General features: G+C 39.1%; 1 long non-coding RNA gene across 1 annotated transcript in view; it reads right to left on the minus strand.

Annotated features, from left to right (window-relative positions):
* LOC126260947 (uncharacterized) overlaps positions 1–8775 on the minus strand; it is a 44626-nt gene extending 35851 nt beyond the window's left edge. Inside the window, exon 1 of the long non-coding RNA XR_007546672.1 lies at positions 8660–8775. This is a non-coding gene — a long non-coding RNA (uncharacterized LOC126260947). The remainder of the gene's footprint in view (positions 1–8659) is intronic.
* Between the last annotated feature and the right edge of the window lie 10375 nt (positions 8776–19150).

The following is a 19150-nucleotide window of genomic DNA, read 5'->3' on the forward strand; positions in this document are numbered from 1 at the left end:
TTTAGAATACTGCTGCGCAGTGTGGGATCCTTACCAGGTAGGACTGATGAAGTACATCGAAAAAGTTCAAAGAAAGGCAGCACATTTTGTATTATCGCGAAATATGGGAGAGAGTGTCACAGAAATGATACAGGATTTGGGCTGGAAATCATTAAAAGAAAGGCGTTTTTCGTTGCGACAGAATCTTTTCACGAAATTCCAATCACCAACCTTCTCCTCCGAATGCGAAAATATTTTGTTGACACCGACGTACATAGGGAGAAACGATCACCACGATAAAATAAGGGAAATAAGAGCTCTTACAGAAAGATATAGGTGTTCATTCTTTCCACGCTCTATACGAAATTGGAATAATAGCGAATTGTGAAGGTGGTTCGATGAACCCTCTGCCAGGCACTTGAATGTGATTTGCAGAGTATCCATGTAGTTCTAGATGTTGATGTAGGTTCAAGTCCTCCCTCGGGCATGGGTGTGTGTTGTCCTTAGCATAAGTTAGTTTAATTAGTGTGTAAGCCTAGGGACCAATGACCTCAGCAGTTTGGTCCCATAGAACTTACCACAAATTTCCAAAATTTCCGGACTACCCATTTTAAATAGAAATAGTCGGTAGTCGGTTGGGTATTTCCAATCGTTTATTAATGATCTATAGGGCCTAGTCACTTTTTTCGAGATCTACCTTAAACCGGCTTAAGCTAAAAGAAATCAGTAAACAACCTTATACTGAGATGTACAGGGTGATTTTTTCCACCGTGTCTAAAGTCGAGGGATTAGCTATGAGAGAGTATGGAACAAAAAAGCTTAATGAACTTATGTCCGGAAATGCATGGTTTCCATGCTAGAGACCATTTATTCAAACAGTGGAAAATCCAGGATGGAATGTAACAATATTATGAAAAGTAAACTTGCTACTCACCATACAGCTGTCTCAGATAGGCACAATAAAAAGACTGTCACAAATAAGCTTTCGGCCAGCGAGGCCTTCAACAATAGATGACAGATACACACACACACACACACACACACACACACACACACACACACACACATCACTGCAGTCTCTGGCAACAAAGCCACTCTGTGGCCTCGCTGGCCGAAAGCTTATTTGTGGAAGTCTTTTTGTTGTGCCTATCTGCGACTCAGCATCTCCGTTATATGGTGAATAGCAACTTTCCTTTTGATAACATTAGGCCATTTATTCAGTCATACACTGTTACAGAGACTGCGATCTAATGCGTGCTATACCATACAGCCACAGTTATAGTATGTGTTGAAAATGGTGTCCATGTGCCTCAACGCATGCGCATACGCGCCGTAGCATATTTGCCTCACACGTTCACATCCTCCAGCCTGTATCCGGACAGTGTCAAAGGCAGCGGTGTCCATGTGCCTCAACGCATGCGGATACGCGCCGTAGCATATTTGCCTCACACGTTCACATCCTCCAGCCTGTATCCGGACAGTGTCAAAGGCAGCATGAATACGCTGCTCCAGTGTCTCCACATCTGGAATGGGCTCTGCATACACAATACTTCTGAGATGGCCCCATAACCAGAAATCGCACGAGTTAACTGGACCCCCTCGTCCGATCCACCGACCAGGGACGACCCGACTGAGATGCGTCTGGACGTTAACGCTGAAGTGGGATGGAGCACCATCATGTAGCAGCCACATAACCCTTCGAATCATCAATGGCACTTCTTCCAGCAGGGGAGGCAAAGTCACTGACATGAAACGACGATAGTTCCTGCCTGTTAGACGACGTGGAAGAAAGACTGGACACAAAATACGGTCGCCAATTATACCGGCCCAAACATTCCGACTGCTTCGACGCTGATGATAGGGGTTCTGTCCCACAGGTAACTGTTATGAAAGTTGAAGATACCACTCCGCGTAATGGTGACCTCATCTCTGATAGGATGGATGACACAAATCCCGGAATCGTGGTTGACTGGTGAAGAAAGTAGTCACAAAACTGCTCCCGATGGTGAAAGTCTGTAGCTAGTAAGCCCTGCACAGCTGTAAGTGATAAGGGTAGTAACAATTGTCATGGAGAATTTTCTACACGGTCGTTTGGCGTACCCTGTACTGGCAGGCCAACTGCCTGGTACTGACACTGTAGTTACCTTCCACAGTGTTAATCACATTTTTCTCCAAGTCTGGTGTTCGAACATTTCGGGTACGTCCTTCATGATTTCCTACTTCCTGAAACGACTGTCTCATAGAAATGGCGAAACACTGTTGCAGACATATTTCCCTGTGGTTGTTAGCGGCGGGGATATGTCTCCTGCGCGCTGCCCGTTGTCATTTGCCTTTCCGTAAATAAACACCATGTCGGTAAGCTCTCGATTCGAATACGGAACCATTGTGTACAACGCTGTATCGCATCCACTACAAGATGAGTCAGCAAGAGAAGTGAATCGGACAACATTACCAATTACTATGGCAGGAAAGGACGCTAGGGCATGTCGAATGAGGAACAGTACCACCTTCTTGGAGGAAACCATGCATACTGTTAACTGTGGCTGCACCGAACGGCACGTATTAGACCGCAGCCTCTGATTGAATAAATGGTATCTAGCACGGAATCCATGCATTTCCGGACATAAGTTCATTAGACCTTTTTTGTTCCGTATCCTCTCTTCGATCAGGCCCTAGACTTTGTGCACAGTGGAAAAAATGACCCTGTGTATCACAGCAACTAAATGTTCAGTCTTTTTAATTGCTGTCTTCTTCCTAAAATGATCTTACGTCGTAACAAACCAAAAATTCTTCGTTAAACAAAATAAACGGTTATCTATTCCTCTGGATCGGAAAACGTAGAGATATTCAAAAACTTTCGTGATTTCAATTAGACTTAGAAAGCAACGACAATCTCTAGTATTAAATATTTCTGATCTGAACCCACTTTATCAACAAAGCTATTTTTCTTAGTAATCATTTTGCGGAGCATTACTTCATCGCTACAAAGACCAACAAATGCCTGACGGGGCGGACTTCCATATATTTGTCCGGGCAATCCTATTTGCGGACCTGCATTTTAGAACGTTTTTGTTTCTCTAATGGTATATACTTTCACCAGTGTCAGTGTTTGCCACTTACCCTTGCAATGCCAGAGGGGAGAGGGAAGTACTTTATGCACAATTACTTTGTTTTTAAAAGTTTGAAAAAAATATTTATTGTTTTTAATCAGTTTTTCTACCAGGTTCTATAAATGTTGCAATTTTTCAGTGAAACTTAACCCAGAAATGTAATAGAGTTTATCGAAGGTGACTGTCTACAGTTGTTAGGTAGTTTGAGAAAAGCATATTTGTGCCTTCAGCTGTACAACTGTATGTTTAGTCTCTGCCGGTTTCGATTATTAACAGTCATCTTCACAGGAGCAAAACATAAAATTTCGTCCTTTATGAACCAACCGAATATAGAACACTTATCACTGTCATAATAGTCTGTCTTCATACAGTCCATATAAACGTGCTGTGCCTTGGTATCATTACAGTAGTGCAGCTGGAGTTATCACCCAGTCTGAAGAGTCTGTTACGACAATTATATATGTTCTACATTTGGAGGCTCATCTACGACGAAAATGTATATTTGATCCATCGATGTACACGGTTTTTCTCCTTTGAAGGTGACTGTAATAATCGAAACCTATAGAGAATAAATATACAGTTGTACAGCTGATGGCACAAATACGCTTTTTTCAAGCCAAAAATATGTCTCAGTAGTAGGTAACACTTTCCGCATATTTTCAGGTTCAAGACCTTACTTACAAATCACTGTCTCTTTAGAAATTACGCTGTAAACAATTTTCAATAACAGTTGACTAAAACCACCTTTTTTAAAAAAAATTTGTGTTTGTAATAAATTACACGCTGCTTGGTAGTACACACTATTGAAAACACGTTGATATTGCCAAGAGTGTGCTACAAGATATTTTCAGGTTCTGGAGCCTGCTTACACTTCACTAACTCTTTTACAAATATATTGTTAATATAAGCCAATAACAATTAACGAACCTGGTTTCCCCCCCCCCCCCCCCCCCCCCCCCCGGGTTGGTAAGGCGCGCTATGAAAAATGCGCTCGTACAGCTAGGGTGATTATGACACATCAGGCCTTACTTCTGAGTCCTCTACAGAATTGGCGCACAATGGCTAGCCACATATCACGACTCACTTGTGATCCTTCGTTCGCTTTAGTGATAAACCAAACAGAAATTTTACAATAGACGTCAATAAATCCCCAACAGTTCTCTTCATTCACTCATGGAATACATTTCTAACGTGACCAGACCAACAAATGCTATAGGTATTTATTGCTTTTTTGTACATTCTGCGGCGAATAACTTGTGACCGGCCAACAACTATATAGAAAACTTTGAATTACAGTTTCATTGTATATGAGATGGTCAGCTTACCAGGGCACCATACCTCCAAACTCCGCCCGGATGTCAGCTCTCCTGTAGGCTGCCGTCTGGCGTAGAGCCTCGTCGTGGAATTTTGACGGCATTTTGTTTGAAAACTGAGGTCAGTTCACAAATAATTTAGATCATTTTGCCAAAATGTTAAGAGCAACGATCGCGCTCGCTGTCGTTGGCTGTTTTGCTCGTTATTCAATTTTTTCCCCACAGAGTAAACGATATTAGCAGCAGTAGAATCATTGGAATCGTATTGTTAAGCACATATTCAAAATACCGTTGCAGCTGTTCGTATAGGCAGAATTGTACTACCAACTAACTTTTCAGTATCCAAAACGAATATTGACGAAAATACAGTTCATAGTCAATCCTTGATGTTGACGATTCTATTAAAGATCTAAGTTAAGCCACAAAGGAGCGTCGGAGGTTACATTTTTATTCAGTTACTTAGAAACTTCCGAGACTAGATAGATACGTAGCTATTCATAAAACCAAACTGTTAAGTTATAATGATTCTCAGTAAGCAGTGCAGTGCTCTGCTATTTTACTTCAGACCGTAAAGCATAAGGTAATTCCACTCATAAAACTGCAACTCACTGTCAGACTTAAACTATAATAAAGGGCCCGTCATACGATCTGTCGCCTGGTCGAGCAATCTGTTCACAGATCACAGTTATATTCATTGCAGCGATCGGTCGCTGGTCGCTCGGAATTAGCAGATAGTGTATCCGGCCCTCTATCTGAATGGTCGCTGGCATCGTGTTCGGTCAGAGGGTTAGCTGCCCTGTGTAAAAAAAACTGAGTGAGTGGATCAACAATGAACTTGGGCGGGCTTTATGGAACGTCCGCCCCGAACAAATGCGTCGAACAAAGACGAACAAAAAAAAATGAGATCATAAAAAAAGTTAGTGCGTCTGACTGCCATGCAACGGACCCGGGTTCGATCCCCGGGCTGGTCGGAGATTTTATCCACTCGGTGACTGGGAGTTGTGTTGTCGTCATCATTTCATTGTCATCGACTTGCAAAAACAATGTGGCGTAAGTTGAAAACACATGTACCTCGGCGTGCGAACTTACCTGGATGGGGATTTCTGGCCATCAATGCCATAAGACTTTTTTTTTTTTTTTTTCCACGGCGCAATCTTGAGAATCGTATGCGACGTGTGACACTATCGATACCTGGCTGGGATTCGTTAGTCTAGTTAGTAAAAGTGCGTGTGAAGTTTTGTTTCGTTTCGCATTACCAATGAAGAACTTCATAATAGAATTTATAATTGTTGAGGGACCACGAACCACTCTGAGAAGTGAAGTTGAGACCCGATTTGGCATTTATATAAGGATTAAAAATCATTGACACTGTCAAAGTTGCAATGAGCAGCAAGCTAAAGCTTCTGATGTAAAGCAGAATTCATGGGAAGTTCACACTAATAATCACGGGTACTCAGTAGGGATGGGAAAAACCGACAGGTTAAAAGCGATTGCGATTCCGGTATTTTAATTCTGAATAACCGGTATTTTTCGGTATTTGTTTGGGCTCTGTGATAAAAGGTGTTTTTTAATTATTTACTAATAACAGAGTAAAAAACCTAAGTATCAATTAGCCATGGGGCAGTACTAAAATTTTTCGTTTTTAAATAATTTTTATTCGATAAAAGCTGCATTGGTTTGAAATACTGTGTTATTATAGAAAATGGGAAAAGCTATCAGCGCTGTTTTAATAATAATGCTGACAGAAACGAGCCATAAACACATGGCACTGACTTGGTACAGCATTGCTGAGACAATACGTAATGTTCCTGTTGCCACGTGTCGTGGCTTAACGTACGCCTATGCGTGCAGGGTGCAAGACTAGCCGACACGTGGTCTATACGGCAGTTTCTGGCTGTCGTTGGACATCGTCGTATTGCAGAACGGCAACTGTAGTCTGAAAATATTTTTACGAAGCAACTAAGCAATGAAATACAACGCTTCATTTGCTTTAAAATATTAAAGATTTGTTTGCAGTTTGTGCCCTTCTGTTGAGAAGAGAAAGGAATTTGTGACAACAGTAACAAATAAAAAACTTTATAAGTTATTCATGTATACAATAAAAATAGAAAATAGCTGATCTGCCACCTGTGACTACATAATGTGCCTTTATCTGCTTGTAGCCTTTGAAAACGGACAAATTAACACGAAAAATAGGATTCTTCAGCCTCTGTTCTCACCCTTTAGCACTGACTAGTCGTAATGCTCAAATAGTAGTGTTATCCTCGATTACAACATGATTTTTGAGCGGAGGTTCGAAAAATTAGAGTCAGTAGAAAAACACTGGTGATTTTTTGTAACATTTAGCTACTTAACACTTTTCGACAAAAGTAGCGAACGGTTGACGGACTAAGTTTTCTTTTATTTGCTTACTTAATTTAATGTTTTGACTGTGTATCTTGAAACTGCCTAAATTTTTCAATCTTTATTCGATTTCTACGTTTATCACAGGAAACAATACGAATAAGAAACCGAAAATCGATTATTTAAGAAACCGTTTATTTGGAAGGGTTTTAAGAATCAGGTTAAAATGGCGTGGGAAAAATCCGATACAGATCGTTTAGCGATAACCGCCATCCCTACGACTGGATCCATCTGATGATTTTGAGTTACTTATGAAACAGCTACACACATTATTAAAGTTTTCAACTTCTAAACAGAATGACCTAGCGTTAACATTAAGTGTTCAGTTTAATTGAAGAGTTTAGTGCAAACCTATTATACAGCTATATTGAAGTCCCCTGTTATTTCATATAGTCTTAATACAGCTATATGGAAGTCCCTTGTTATTTCATATAGTCTTACTCTCCCTCAAGCAATCAGTACAATAAGTGACGGAAATCAGTGGCGCTGTCAATGATAACAATTTTGTATACACATCGGGAAACTATAAGACTGATGAATCAAAACGAGAAACTATAAGACCAATGAATGACAAGGAACTGAATACTAATGAATGAAAACCTAGTTGTATTAGCATTCTAGAAAGAGTCACACAACTATCTTTGCTTCAATGAAAAAGTAGTGTATTCTGTAAATTAGGTAGACTTCCCAAGAAAAGCGTATGAACTAAAGTTTAATAAACTGCTGTTCCTATTTCTTTATTGATTTTTTGAAGTATTAATGGACGTACGGAGATAAACTACCACTGCTGCTAAACACAGGAGTTCAATTTCTATACCAGAACTTCTCGACACAGTGGCTTTCGCAGTGCTGGTTGGAATTGCTTTGTATATCCTTCGTGCGTGGCGGGCTCGAAGAGAGCGAACGTTTGCAGGCGTTATCGCTGGCGATATCCTAAGTGAACAGTCGTCCTCGTGTGGAAGCTTTTAGTCCGTATCGTCCAAACGTTACGAAAAGTGGCAACTTTAAACAAGCGCCTCTTCGAGATAATGCGCGAACTAGTTTCGAATCGTCACAGATACGCCACCTGTTTCGCAAAATATACATATTAGATAGCATTTGTTGATGCTATTTTGTGGAAAAAAAATGCAAAATCTGTGATTTGCAGTGTGACTTTAATTGACGCATGGCGTACCGCTTATGTCGCGATTTGAGCGGTGATAGGTCGGCACCTAGCAGCATAGCTAAAACTGCTGTTGAGTAAAACCAGTATCAATGACTTTCGCAAATCAAGATCCTCAAACACTTTTGCCGCGAATGAAAACGAGCAGCAATGATTTCCTATCATCATTATCACACACTTTTGCTGCTTCTGTCGGAATATGTTGAAACTTCCGAGGCGGTGGGTAGGTTAGTTTTTTTAATTTACTTACACAATCCGATGTATACGATGTTATTTTCGAATTTGCCGCCGAGGTAGCGCCATGGTGACCTCTATAACGCAAAATTGGTTCTGCCGTGTTGTATAATATTACCGTTGCCAACTGCTATCCCGTATTTCGCATATTTTTCCCAAAAAATCATTTTTAGCCCACAATACAGCAAGTTCTATGAATTATAATTGTAGATAATAACTTGTCTACATTTCAGTACCATACATATTCACGTCTTGTAATCGGTTGCGGACGTCTTCCGATCTTTTGACCGAAAACATGAGAAGAGAGGTGGTATAATGTCACTGCACTTCATATTAGTCACACATAAATGAACCTAGTTACTGAAAAGCATGATTCGAATACAGAGAAATTAATGGAGCTTAAATTAGCTAAACAACAAAAATAAGCTACGGAACAGTTTGGTAAAATGTTTTCTTACCCGGGCATGTTTAACGGCTGTTAGTTCTGAGAAGATCCAACAAAAAATTTAGATTAGCTTATCCGAAAAGAGTGTAATGCAGCGTCGCTTGATGCAGACTACTGATTCCATGTGCTATACAGAATTTAGATATCAAAGACAAAACGTATCGTGCTTACGCAACAAAGCACTTAGCCGTTGGTAAACTCAGCAGTGATGGCCTAATACACTAGATTTAGAGACAGACGCATTTAACTGATTGTGGGACAAGAGGGTATGCAGGATCTGAGTTACGTTATGCCTGTTACGAAAGCGTGGGGGGGGGGGGGGGGGGTGAATGGCGAAATAGGCTAGTTATGAGGTTTCACGAAAAAAGCATACTGAATTAAAATGTCTGCCTCGTTTTGACGAGGCAGTGTGCGAGTCTGTTTGCAATTATGTTCTAGGGTTGGCCGTGGGGGACGGCTAACTTCGCCTGCTCTCGCTTTATACGCATTTTTGTGAAATTCTTCGAGCTGTCTGAGGGAGTGTTCATCTCTTCATTTCTTGAAGCTAATCCAATATTGCTTCATTTATTATAGCCGAAGTATTCAAAACCTCTCACAGAATAAAATCTTAAAAACACGATCGGATTGTGAATGGTAATATCCCAGAATGCAGCCAATGCAAATCCTGTAGTTTTGGTTGACTGTGAGAGTGCCTCCCAGTTCAATGGTGGACAGTAGCTTGTAGGCATCTCAGTTGGCGCCGAAGCTACAGCTTGAAACACGAACATTCAGATGCAGATCCATAATTGGCTACTGGGGGACTCACAACATCTTTACTTCTTACTACCCCTCTCCCTCCGAAATGAACTTTGCTGTGCTCATTACTTTTAACGTATTTATGTCATGGATTTTAGTAATAATAACAGTGAACTGCACTTCCCGAAAACAAAAAGAAACGAAGCAGCCAGAGTGTAAGAGGAAACAAAATGAAACTTAACTGGTTGAGGTGATATGCGACATTACCTCTCATTAAAAATCGAGTCAAATTTACAAAGGACTTGGCAGTATGAACCCATTTATCAGTATGACATCGCACCCACTCTAGCCTGGATTCATGTACTGATAAAGTTCCTGCGCCATTTCCTGAGGCAAGGTGGCCCACAACTATTGTAAATGGTCCATGATACCTTCGATATTGGCACTGGTACAGAGTTGACGTCTGAGTTAGTTCCGCACATGTTCTATCCAGAACAGATCTGTGGATCTTGCTGGCCACGCTAGTAGTTCATCATCACACAGACAATTCGTAGAAACAGGTGGCATGTGTGGATGACGACTATCCCGTTGAAAAATGGCAGTGTGGTGCTGCCACACGAGAAGTAACACCTGAGGATGTGGGATATCTGTGACTTTCCATTGTGTCATCAGAATTCCCTCAAACACTACCAGCAGTGTCATGAAGTCATAGCTGACAGTTTCAACTTCATGACGCCTGGAGTCAATGCTTCTTCCTACTCCAAAAGCAGCCGTTTGCATTGTGGTGTCAAAGGCAGCCTACATGTGGGACAGTAATTGCCTAATCTGGCTGTTTTTAGTCTCTGAGCAATGATATGGGATGACCTAGACTGTAGCAAGGACTCTTTTACTTGTTCTAGGATGACAGGTGCTAATGTGAAGGGGTTATAATGTGTTTTGTGCAAAATACTGTGACTCTCTCTTGTGGTTGTCTGTTACTTGCTCTCAGGCACAGATGCTAACGTGAAGGGTTTTGTCCAAAATAATACGATTCTCTGTTGTGGTGTTCAGATGTGATCAGTCATAACTTTGATGACAAATATGCCAGTTCTCACTTTCCCTTGCAGTCAATCATCGGGCCACTGTCATATAATCTGAATGCCCCACAAATGTTGCATGATTCAGTCAGCTGGCCAAGTGGAGACCCACAATGAGGCCCCTGTCCAAACCATTGTCAGCTGCTGATAACACTTTCTCATATGAGTAAGTGGTGTTTCCAAGTCCTTCACAATCATTACGCAATGTCTGGCTCTGTTCAAGCCTTTTATATACCATACCAGGCCTGGTAACAAACCTAAACATGAACAACAATAATGCACTCAGGTGGCTGTTCCATCTGTTACAGATAATTGTGCTCTGTTCATTTGTGAACCCACTGGTAAAGTATACGGATATGAAGCTGTGTTGATATCCAACCATATCTTCTGTGTGCTTCACCTTTTTTTTATCAGGAATTGTTTGTATTATTTGGCAGTCTACCCATGTTGTTGTTGTTGTTGTTGTTGTTGTTGTTGTCTTCAGTCCTGAGACTGGTTTGATGCAGCTCTCCATGCTACTCTATCCTGTGCAAGCTTCTTCATCTCCCAGTACTTACTGCATCTTACATCCCTCTGAATCTGCTTAGTGTATTCATCTCTTGGTTTCCCTCTACGATTTTTACCCTCCACGCTGCCCTCCAATGCTAAATTTGTGATCCTTTGATGCCTCAGAACATGTCCTACCCACTGATTCCTTCTTCTTGTCAAGTTGTGCCACAAACTCCTCTTCTCGCCAATTCTATTCAATACCTCCTCATTAGTTACGTGATCTACCCATCTAATCTTCAGCATTCTTCTGTAGCACCACATTTCGAAAGCTTCTATTCTCTTCTTGTCCAAACTATTTATCGTCCATGTTTCACTTCCATACATGGCTACACTCCATACAAATACTTTCAGAAACGACTTCCTGACACGTAAATCTATACTCGATGTTAACAAATTTCTCTTCTTCAGAAACGCTTTCCTTGCCATTGCCAGTCTACATTTTATATCCTCTCTACTTTGACCATCATCAGTTATTTTGCTCCCCAAATAGCAAAACTCCTTTACTACTTTAAGTGTCTCATTTCCTAATCTAATTCCCTCAGCATCACCCGACTTAATTCGACTACATTCCATTATCCTTGTTTTGCTTTTGTTGATGTTCATCTTACATCCTCCTTTCAAGACACTGTCCATTCCGTTCAACTGCTCTTCCAAGTCCTTTGCTGTCTCTGACAGAATTACAATATCATCGGCAAACCTCAACATTTTTATTTCTTCTCCATGGATTTTAATAACTACTCCAAATTTTTCTTTTGTTTCCTTTACTGCTTGCTCAATATACAGATTGAATAACATCGGGGAGAGGCTACAACCCTGTCTCACTCCCTTCCCAATCACTGCTTCCCTTTCATGACCCTTGACTCTTATAACTGCCATCTGGTGTCTGTACAAATTGTAAATAGCCTCTCGCTCCCTGTATTTTACCCCTGCCATCTTTAGAATTTGAAAGAGAGTATTCCAGTCAACACTGTCGAAAGCTTTCTCTAAGTCTACAAATGCTAGAAACGTAAGTCTACCCATAGCAGGAACAAACTTGGTCATGGGACTGGATACAATCCATAAAGTATGTAATATTCGTGCAAACTAAGTTGACACTCAGCTTGGTGGCTGATAGGAGGGCTGCAAATGGGAAATGCCTTTGCAGTTGCTCCCATCAGCCAGTTTGCGCATATAGTAGTGCATGTTGTTACTTTGCAGTACAAGCATAGTAGGTGATCAAGAAAAATTTCTTCACAGGCAGACGCAACAGCTTTCAGTTAACATGATTAAATTTGTTGACAATTGGAAAGAGAAGGGATGTTGTAAGATAATGATGATGATAATACTAACACTGCTATCACTAATAATAATAATAATAATGACAATAGTAATAATAATAATGATAATGACAATATTAATGCTGTGGTGTAATATTACTAATCAGAAAAATATATCATTTTAAAATCGCCTGTGAAAATTTGAGAAGTTCATTTGTCATACAACTGTTTTAAGATCTATATTAGAAATGAACTCTGACAACTTCAGCAATATCATTATTTCATACGACATAAACTTGAAGCATCAACTCGTCATTATCAGTACCATCATTTCACTTAGCAATGCGATTGTGATCATGGGTCTGCACACACTGCTGATTGTTAATGAGAAAATGGTGTGGGGATATGCTCTTTTTTCAGGCATTCCACTACAGTTTGTTGAAGAAACTCTTTCTGTTTTTCTATTTATTTTGGGCGTTCTTTCCCATTCTGTTTTGTTTTACTCTGCTTCCTGTATTTTCCTGGTTCCACTGCCTGTGCAAATCAGGTCAATATTAAGCACAGTGAAAGAAACCATAAAGGCATATCCCATTTATGGTTGCTACCATCAGCCACCACACTGAATGTCAACTTGGTTTGTGTACACAGTACCTGCGGGTGTATGAAGTGTGCCGGATTCGTTGTTGGCAGCAGGTTAGTTAATCTGTGACTGGCCGCCTTTTGCAGGATGTAAGCACATCCATGTGGGGTATCCCTCAGACTAGGAACTGAAAAGAATTCTGCGTTAAACCTATCTTACAATGTTCTAGAATTCCTTGAAGTTGCCCAGACTCTCAGTTTTTTCTGGGTTTTAATTGAGAAATTTGGAAAAATGTAAACTCTTTTAGTAATACATTATGCAGAAGGGGGTGAGTGTTATTGACTGCCCCCCCCCTTTTCTCCCCACTACAGTGCCATCTCTTGGGACCACATCCGCTAACATTGGCACACCTACCATGAATGAGACAGCTGATGTTTGCATGTGTGCACAGGACACTCACTTCTCTCTCATGGTACTCCTCGCCCCTCTTATGGCAGACTTTTCATAGTGTAACCATTATAGTAGTGTACACATCATCAGCTTAACATCTATGTCGTAACAAATGTTGGTATAGTGAGTACAAAAATAATATTTCAGTGGTTTAGTGCCAGACTCGCTACTCGTAACAAAAACTTTCCAAGCGTGCCATAGTAATTCATTTTTGCACTTATCATTTACGTAAGACTTCAGAAATACAGTCACTATTTGAAATAATGCATGATAGCTTATCTCACTGATCTGACCACTCAGATCCAGAGAGCAATTTCACTATGCTGAAATTCACTAACAACACTAGTCTCAGACTGTTCTGTAATGTTAATTCTCCGAAGGGCATTGTGGTTATCGGAATCCAGATATTTGACTCACAGTTAAGGTCTCCATGCTATTTGTCGAATATTTCTTGATCACTAGCAGATGAGAGTATGGAGTGTGGTTGAAACCAGATGCTACCCCGAAAACAGCTTGTAAAGGATTTGTGTGTGGGGGGAAATAACTCAGTTTTTCTCACACAATGGTGGTGTTTCACAATTGTCTTATGTGTGTGTCCAGCATTAAAGTAACACAAGGATGTAATGACTTTTTAAAGGTTCTGTGAAGAAGGTAGCACCTGTGATATTCGTAGAATTGCTTTATCACTCATTTCAAAACAAATGAATGGATAGTAAACAATACATTCACTGCATGTTAGTGACATCATTGTGACTGACAATTTTGTTACAGTTGGTCTATAAGGGTAGCAACAGTCAAACATAAAATACAAGCAGCTTCATGTCTTCCAACTTCTGTTGATTCAGATCTAGGGAGCACAGTGGTCACAAATAGTTCATCAAGAGCACAGCAATAAGATGATTCAGAGATAGAAACCAGATCTTCCTACTGAAATGCGGAAGCTTACAATAGCTCAAGGTCCTTTAACTCTCTTTTCTGGAACGATGAATAATGTTACTTCACAATAATGTCTCCATCACTCATCAGGACTCTTGCAAAATTCTTGTAATTTCTTTCTCTACTTTGTTGTTCTTGGTGTTTCTTTCTCATATTTGGGCTACCAATATGCACAGGGAAATTGACAAAATCTCTAGGTGATCTAACATTTCATGGGTGATCCTGGAGGTGAGTCCAAGGCTACTATCCCTTTCACTCAACTTCCCAGATAACTGCAGTGTTTGATCTCATGGAAAGTGTGCACCCTCCTAGAGTGTCACCTTCTGATGCTGGAGTCCACACAAATTTCAGCATTCTGCTATAGCATCATATCTCAGTCACTTTGATTCTCTTCTTCTTCAATACACTACTCCCCCTCGACCTTGTCACTCCATGATTCGCTCCCATACAGTGCTGTGCTCCAGACGTACATTCTCAGAAATTTTCTCATCAAATTAATGCCACTGTTGCAGCAGACTTCTTTTGGCCAGGAGTATCTTCTTTGCCTGTACTCCTTGCTTCATCCATCATATATTATTTTGCTTCTAAGTAGCAGAATTCCTCCACTTCGTCTAATTTGTGGTCTCCAATCTTTATGTTGATATTATCAGTAATCTCATTATGTTCATTTATCTTTGATTTACTCTCAATCCATATGATGTGCTCAGTAGACTGTTGATACCATTTATATCCTGTAATTCATCCTCATTTTCACCAAGGATTACGATGTCATCAGATCTCTCACTGATATTCTTTCACTTTGTATCTGATGGTGTGTTATTGACTGGAGTTATCAGCTAATCTAGCATGTTCATTCATTCATTCATTTATTGGTCCATTTGATTCATTACATACTTAAACAATACATTGAATATAGGACAAGTCAAAATTGCGAAAGGAGCAGAAAAACACACACACACACACACACACACACACACACACACACACAGAGAGAGAGAGAGAGAGAGAGAGAGAGAGAGAGAGAGAGAGAGCATGACAAAATTAGTTACAGATAACAATCATAAATTACAAGTGACAAATATAGCGATTTGAGTTTAACCATTACTACATAATCATTGTTTACAAGGCTATTTTTTGTAATTTAAAAATTATTTTACAGAGTAAAAACATTTTTCCACTAGAAATGACTTAAGATTATGTTTAAAAAAATTTTATGTTGCTGCAAATTTAAATCACTGGGTAGGCTGTTATATAGCTGAACTGTTATCTGTGATACACTTTTTTTGGTACAGTGCTGTTCTACACTGTGGCATGTGGATATAATTTGTGTTTCTTGTGTTGTCACTGTGTATATGCTTATTTTGTTGAAGATGTCCAGTTTGGTTTAAAAGATACTCATTTGCGAACAGGATATGCTCATATACGTAAAGGCTCGGTAGGCTCATTATTTTCATCTGGATGAAATGTGGTTTACATGTTTCCAGTTTTCTTAGGTTGCAGATAGCCCTGATTGCTCTTTTCTGCATCCTAAAGACCTTTATGCTGGTGGCTGAATTTCCCCAGAAGATTAGCCCATATCAAAGTAGTGCATGGAAGTATGCATAATATGCCTGAATAACTGTTGACTTGCTTGCACTTTTATTTAACACACGCAGAGCATAACAAGCTTTTGAAAGTTTTTTCTCAAGTTCTTTTATATGACAGTCCCATTTTAAATTATCTTGTACCCATAGGCCTAGGACCTTAGTGTCAGTAACCGAGTTCAGTAACGTATTTTCAAGGTATGGTACTGTAACAAAGTTTTGCACATGTGGAGTAGAGTGGAAATTCATAAACACAGTTTTTTCTTTATTTATTATTATTTTATTTTTTTGAAACCAGCTAGTAATTTGGGACATTACAGTATCTATTGCTACTTCCAATGAGATTTTGTCAGCAGCTGTTATTAATATGCTGGTGTCATCAGCCAATAAGATTAGTTTTCCCAATTTAATAAACAGAACCTTGTGGCACTCTGTACTTTATTGTTGATTTACTGGAGACATGTGTTGTTGTGATAATATTTCCTTGTACTCAAATGTCATCATGCCTTAAAACCACCACTTGCTGCCTGTTTTCTAGGTAAGATCTTATCCACTGATTTGGGATTCCTCGGACACCTTTTTGATCTAATTTGTGAATGAGGAAGTCGTGGTCAATTACGTCGAAAGCTTTTGAAATGTCCAGAAAGATACCAGTAGAATCTTTTCTGTCATCCAGTGCTTTAAGCACAGCTTCTATGTACTCATACATTGCTGTTGTTGTAGACTTTGATTTACTGAATCCATGTTGATTTGCTGAGAGTAATGAATTTTTTGTAATGTAGCTTAGTAGTCTATTGTAGAAAATTTTCTCAAATATTTTGGAGAAAACACTGAGTTGAGATACTAGACGATAATTATTTACATATTCAGAGTCCCCTTTTTTGAACAGTGGAGTTACTTTAGCTGTTTTTAGGCTATTGGGAAAGTTGATTAAGAGTGGGAACAAGATACCTGTCCACTGACTGCGGACAATTACTCCAGTAGAAGGTGTAATAATATGCATTTTTAAGGAGCTGACTTGAACATAAATGTGCCTTACAAAGTGTGGTTATGTCAGATATGGTGTACAGCTTTTTCCTCCAATCTCACATATATTGTTTCATGTGAACACCTGTAGTAGGACACACTGTTCACTATGAAATACAAATAATGGCACAGATTATTTTAGCCATATAAACAAAGCATTGGGTCAGTTGTAAGCCAAAATAATTTCTAGAAAAAAGTACTCTAGAACCGACCAGGTATCAAATTGTGAACATTGATAATCCTCATGTGAGTTCTGTAAAGTATTCATATGACATACAAGCCCCCTTAAGTAAGTGGATGGTGTGGTTTTTTGTGCATAACAGAACAGACTACCAACAAAGCAATAATAGCTCTGCATGTTGCTGTACTTTGTAAAGTGCTAGAACCTGTGATCACAGTTCCCAAGTAGATATAAACATAGTGGTCAATGAATAGGCTGTAAGATGTACTAAGGTGTCACGAGTAGCAGGGTGGTGCATTGTCTTGAGAAAGCCACAGGGTGAAATGAAAAAAGGAATGGTTAGCTCAGTTATACCTCAGTGTTGATGCAATATTAAAGCTTAATCTTCCTTCCTTTCTATCCTTATTTTTTCACTAACAGTCACTTTGAGTATCCTCAACAAAGAAATAACGTAGGATTTTTACACCTACCATTCTCTACATATTGCAATTTGCACTTCCTTTGTAGATGTTATGTGCGCTCATTAGGGTATACATTCTGAGTGCATTGTTTAGCCCTGTGTTCTCCTTTTTACAATGTTTGTTATATGCAATATCAAGTTTGTGTCTTTTTTAGCTTATCACTGTAGTTCTCAGAGGAGAGACACGAGTACCGTTAGAGTAATATGTTCTTCCATTATCTTATCATTGTAGTTCTCATATGAAGGACACACATATTTATTTATTTATTTAGTGCCTGTTTTACCGCATCATGATAATGGATTTGTCAAAGTACAAAACAGTATAAAATGTTACATATCTGCATCATGTACAAAATATTTTCATTCGTATCAACAAATCTTTATAGCACAAACATTATTCTGCTTAATTAGATTATAAAATTATATACATACAGATAAAATAACCTAACAAAACACCTTGCCTGATTCTACTAAAACTATTAAATACCAATACTTTAGTTAAATAGGCATAGTAACACATGGCACAAAAGTTAGGTGCATAATTAGATACATACATGGATAAACGAAGTTTAGTTTTATCTAGAAATGGTTTGCTAATTATGAATTTTTGTTTAGAGAGTTATAGAGCAGGCATACAGATTAGAGCAGAATTCCAAGTATTCATTAATGCTGAAGATACAATTAAAGTACTTTTTATGATGAACATATTCTCTGACAGTTAAAATGTTTATTGATATCTGTATTAAACAAACTTAAAATATATGTAGCTAATCTATTTTAGGAATTAAAGCAGCAGACTGTAATTAATTATACTTAAATTCAAGAAGTTAATTATAAAAAAATAAGGAGTAAGTAAGTAAGTAAACAAAATAAGGAAAGACTACCTTCCATATGCAGCTGATTGCTACATGATGCATAGAAACATGTAATAGCACAGAAAGATGACTAGTTTCTGACTAGTCACCCTAGTATAAGTACATAGTCTAACACCCATCGATATAGACACCCAAATGTCCCACCCATCACACCTTTGTTGAACTGATATCACATGATCAAGTGGAAAAAGTAGTGTACAGAGTTTAAAGAGGGTTGAACAAACATCCATGGAGAAAAAAAGTCCAAAAGATTATTGATTGTGATGAATGCGTTTGTGGACCAATGTAAACCGCTGAGTCATGAAAACTGCTATTCAGCTGTATACAAACAACATGAAACGTGTAGAAGTTGGCAGGTCTGTATTTTATGAGACAATAATCAGCCAATTGATTTTCTGAAAATTCTGCACTCAGTAAACGCTGAAAACATTAACTAGTAAGCCCAAAAGTTGTCACATTTAGTCTGCTTAGGGTTTTTCTACTTGTCTCTGGTAGAAAGGTGTAAGTCCCTCAGCTCTAAAACGACAGAAAATAAAAATAGGTGTTCCATTGCATATGGGAGTTGAAAAGAATGTGTTTGCGAAATTGATGAGTGCAGGTCAGTCCATAAATGCCAGCAGATACTGTGAGACTCTCACGAAGCTTTGTAAGGTAATTAAAAACAAAATGAGACGACAATAGCTGATAGGGTTGTGTTTGTTGCCTGATAATGGTCCAACCCCCATGACACATAAAATGCTTGAACTCCTTATAAGTTTTCAATTGGATATGTTGATACATTCTGCCTGTAGTCCAAT

This window comes from Schistocerca nitens, chromosome 5 (genome assembly GCF_023898315.1).
Source record: "Schistocerca nitens isolate TAMUIC-IGC-003100 chromosome 5, iqSchNite1.1, whole genome shotgun sequence".
NCBI lineage: Eukaryota > Metazoa > Arthropoda > Insecta > Orthoptera > Acrididae > Schistocerca > Schistocerca nitens.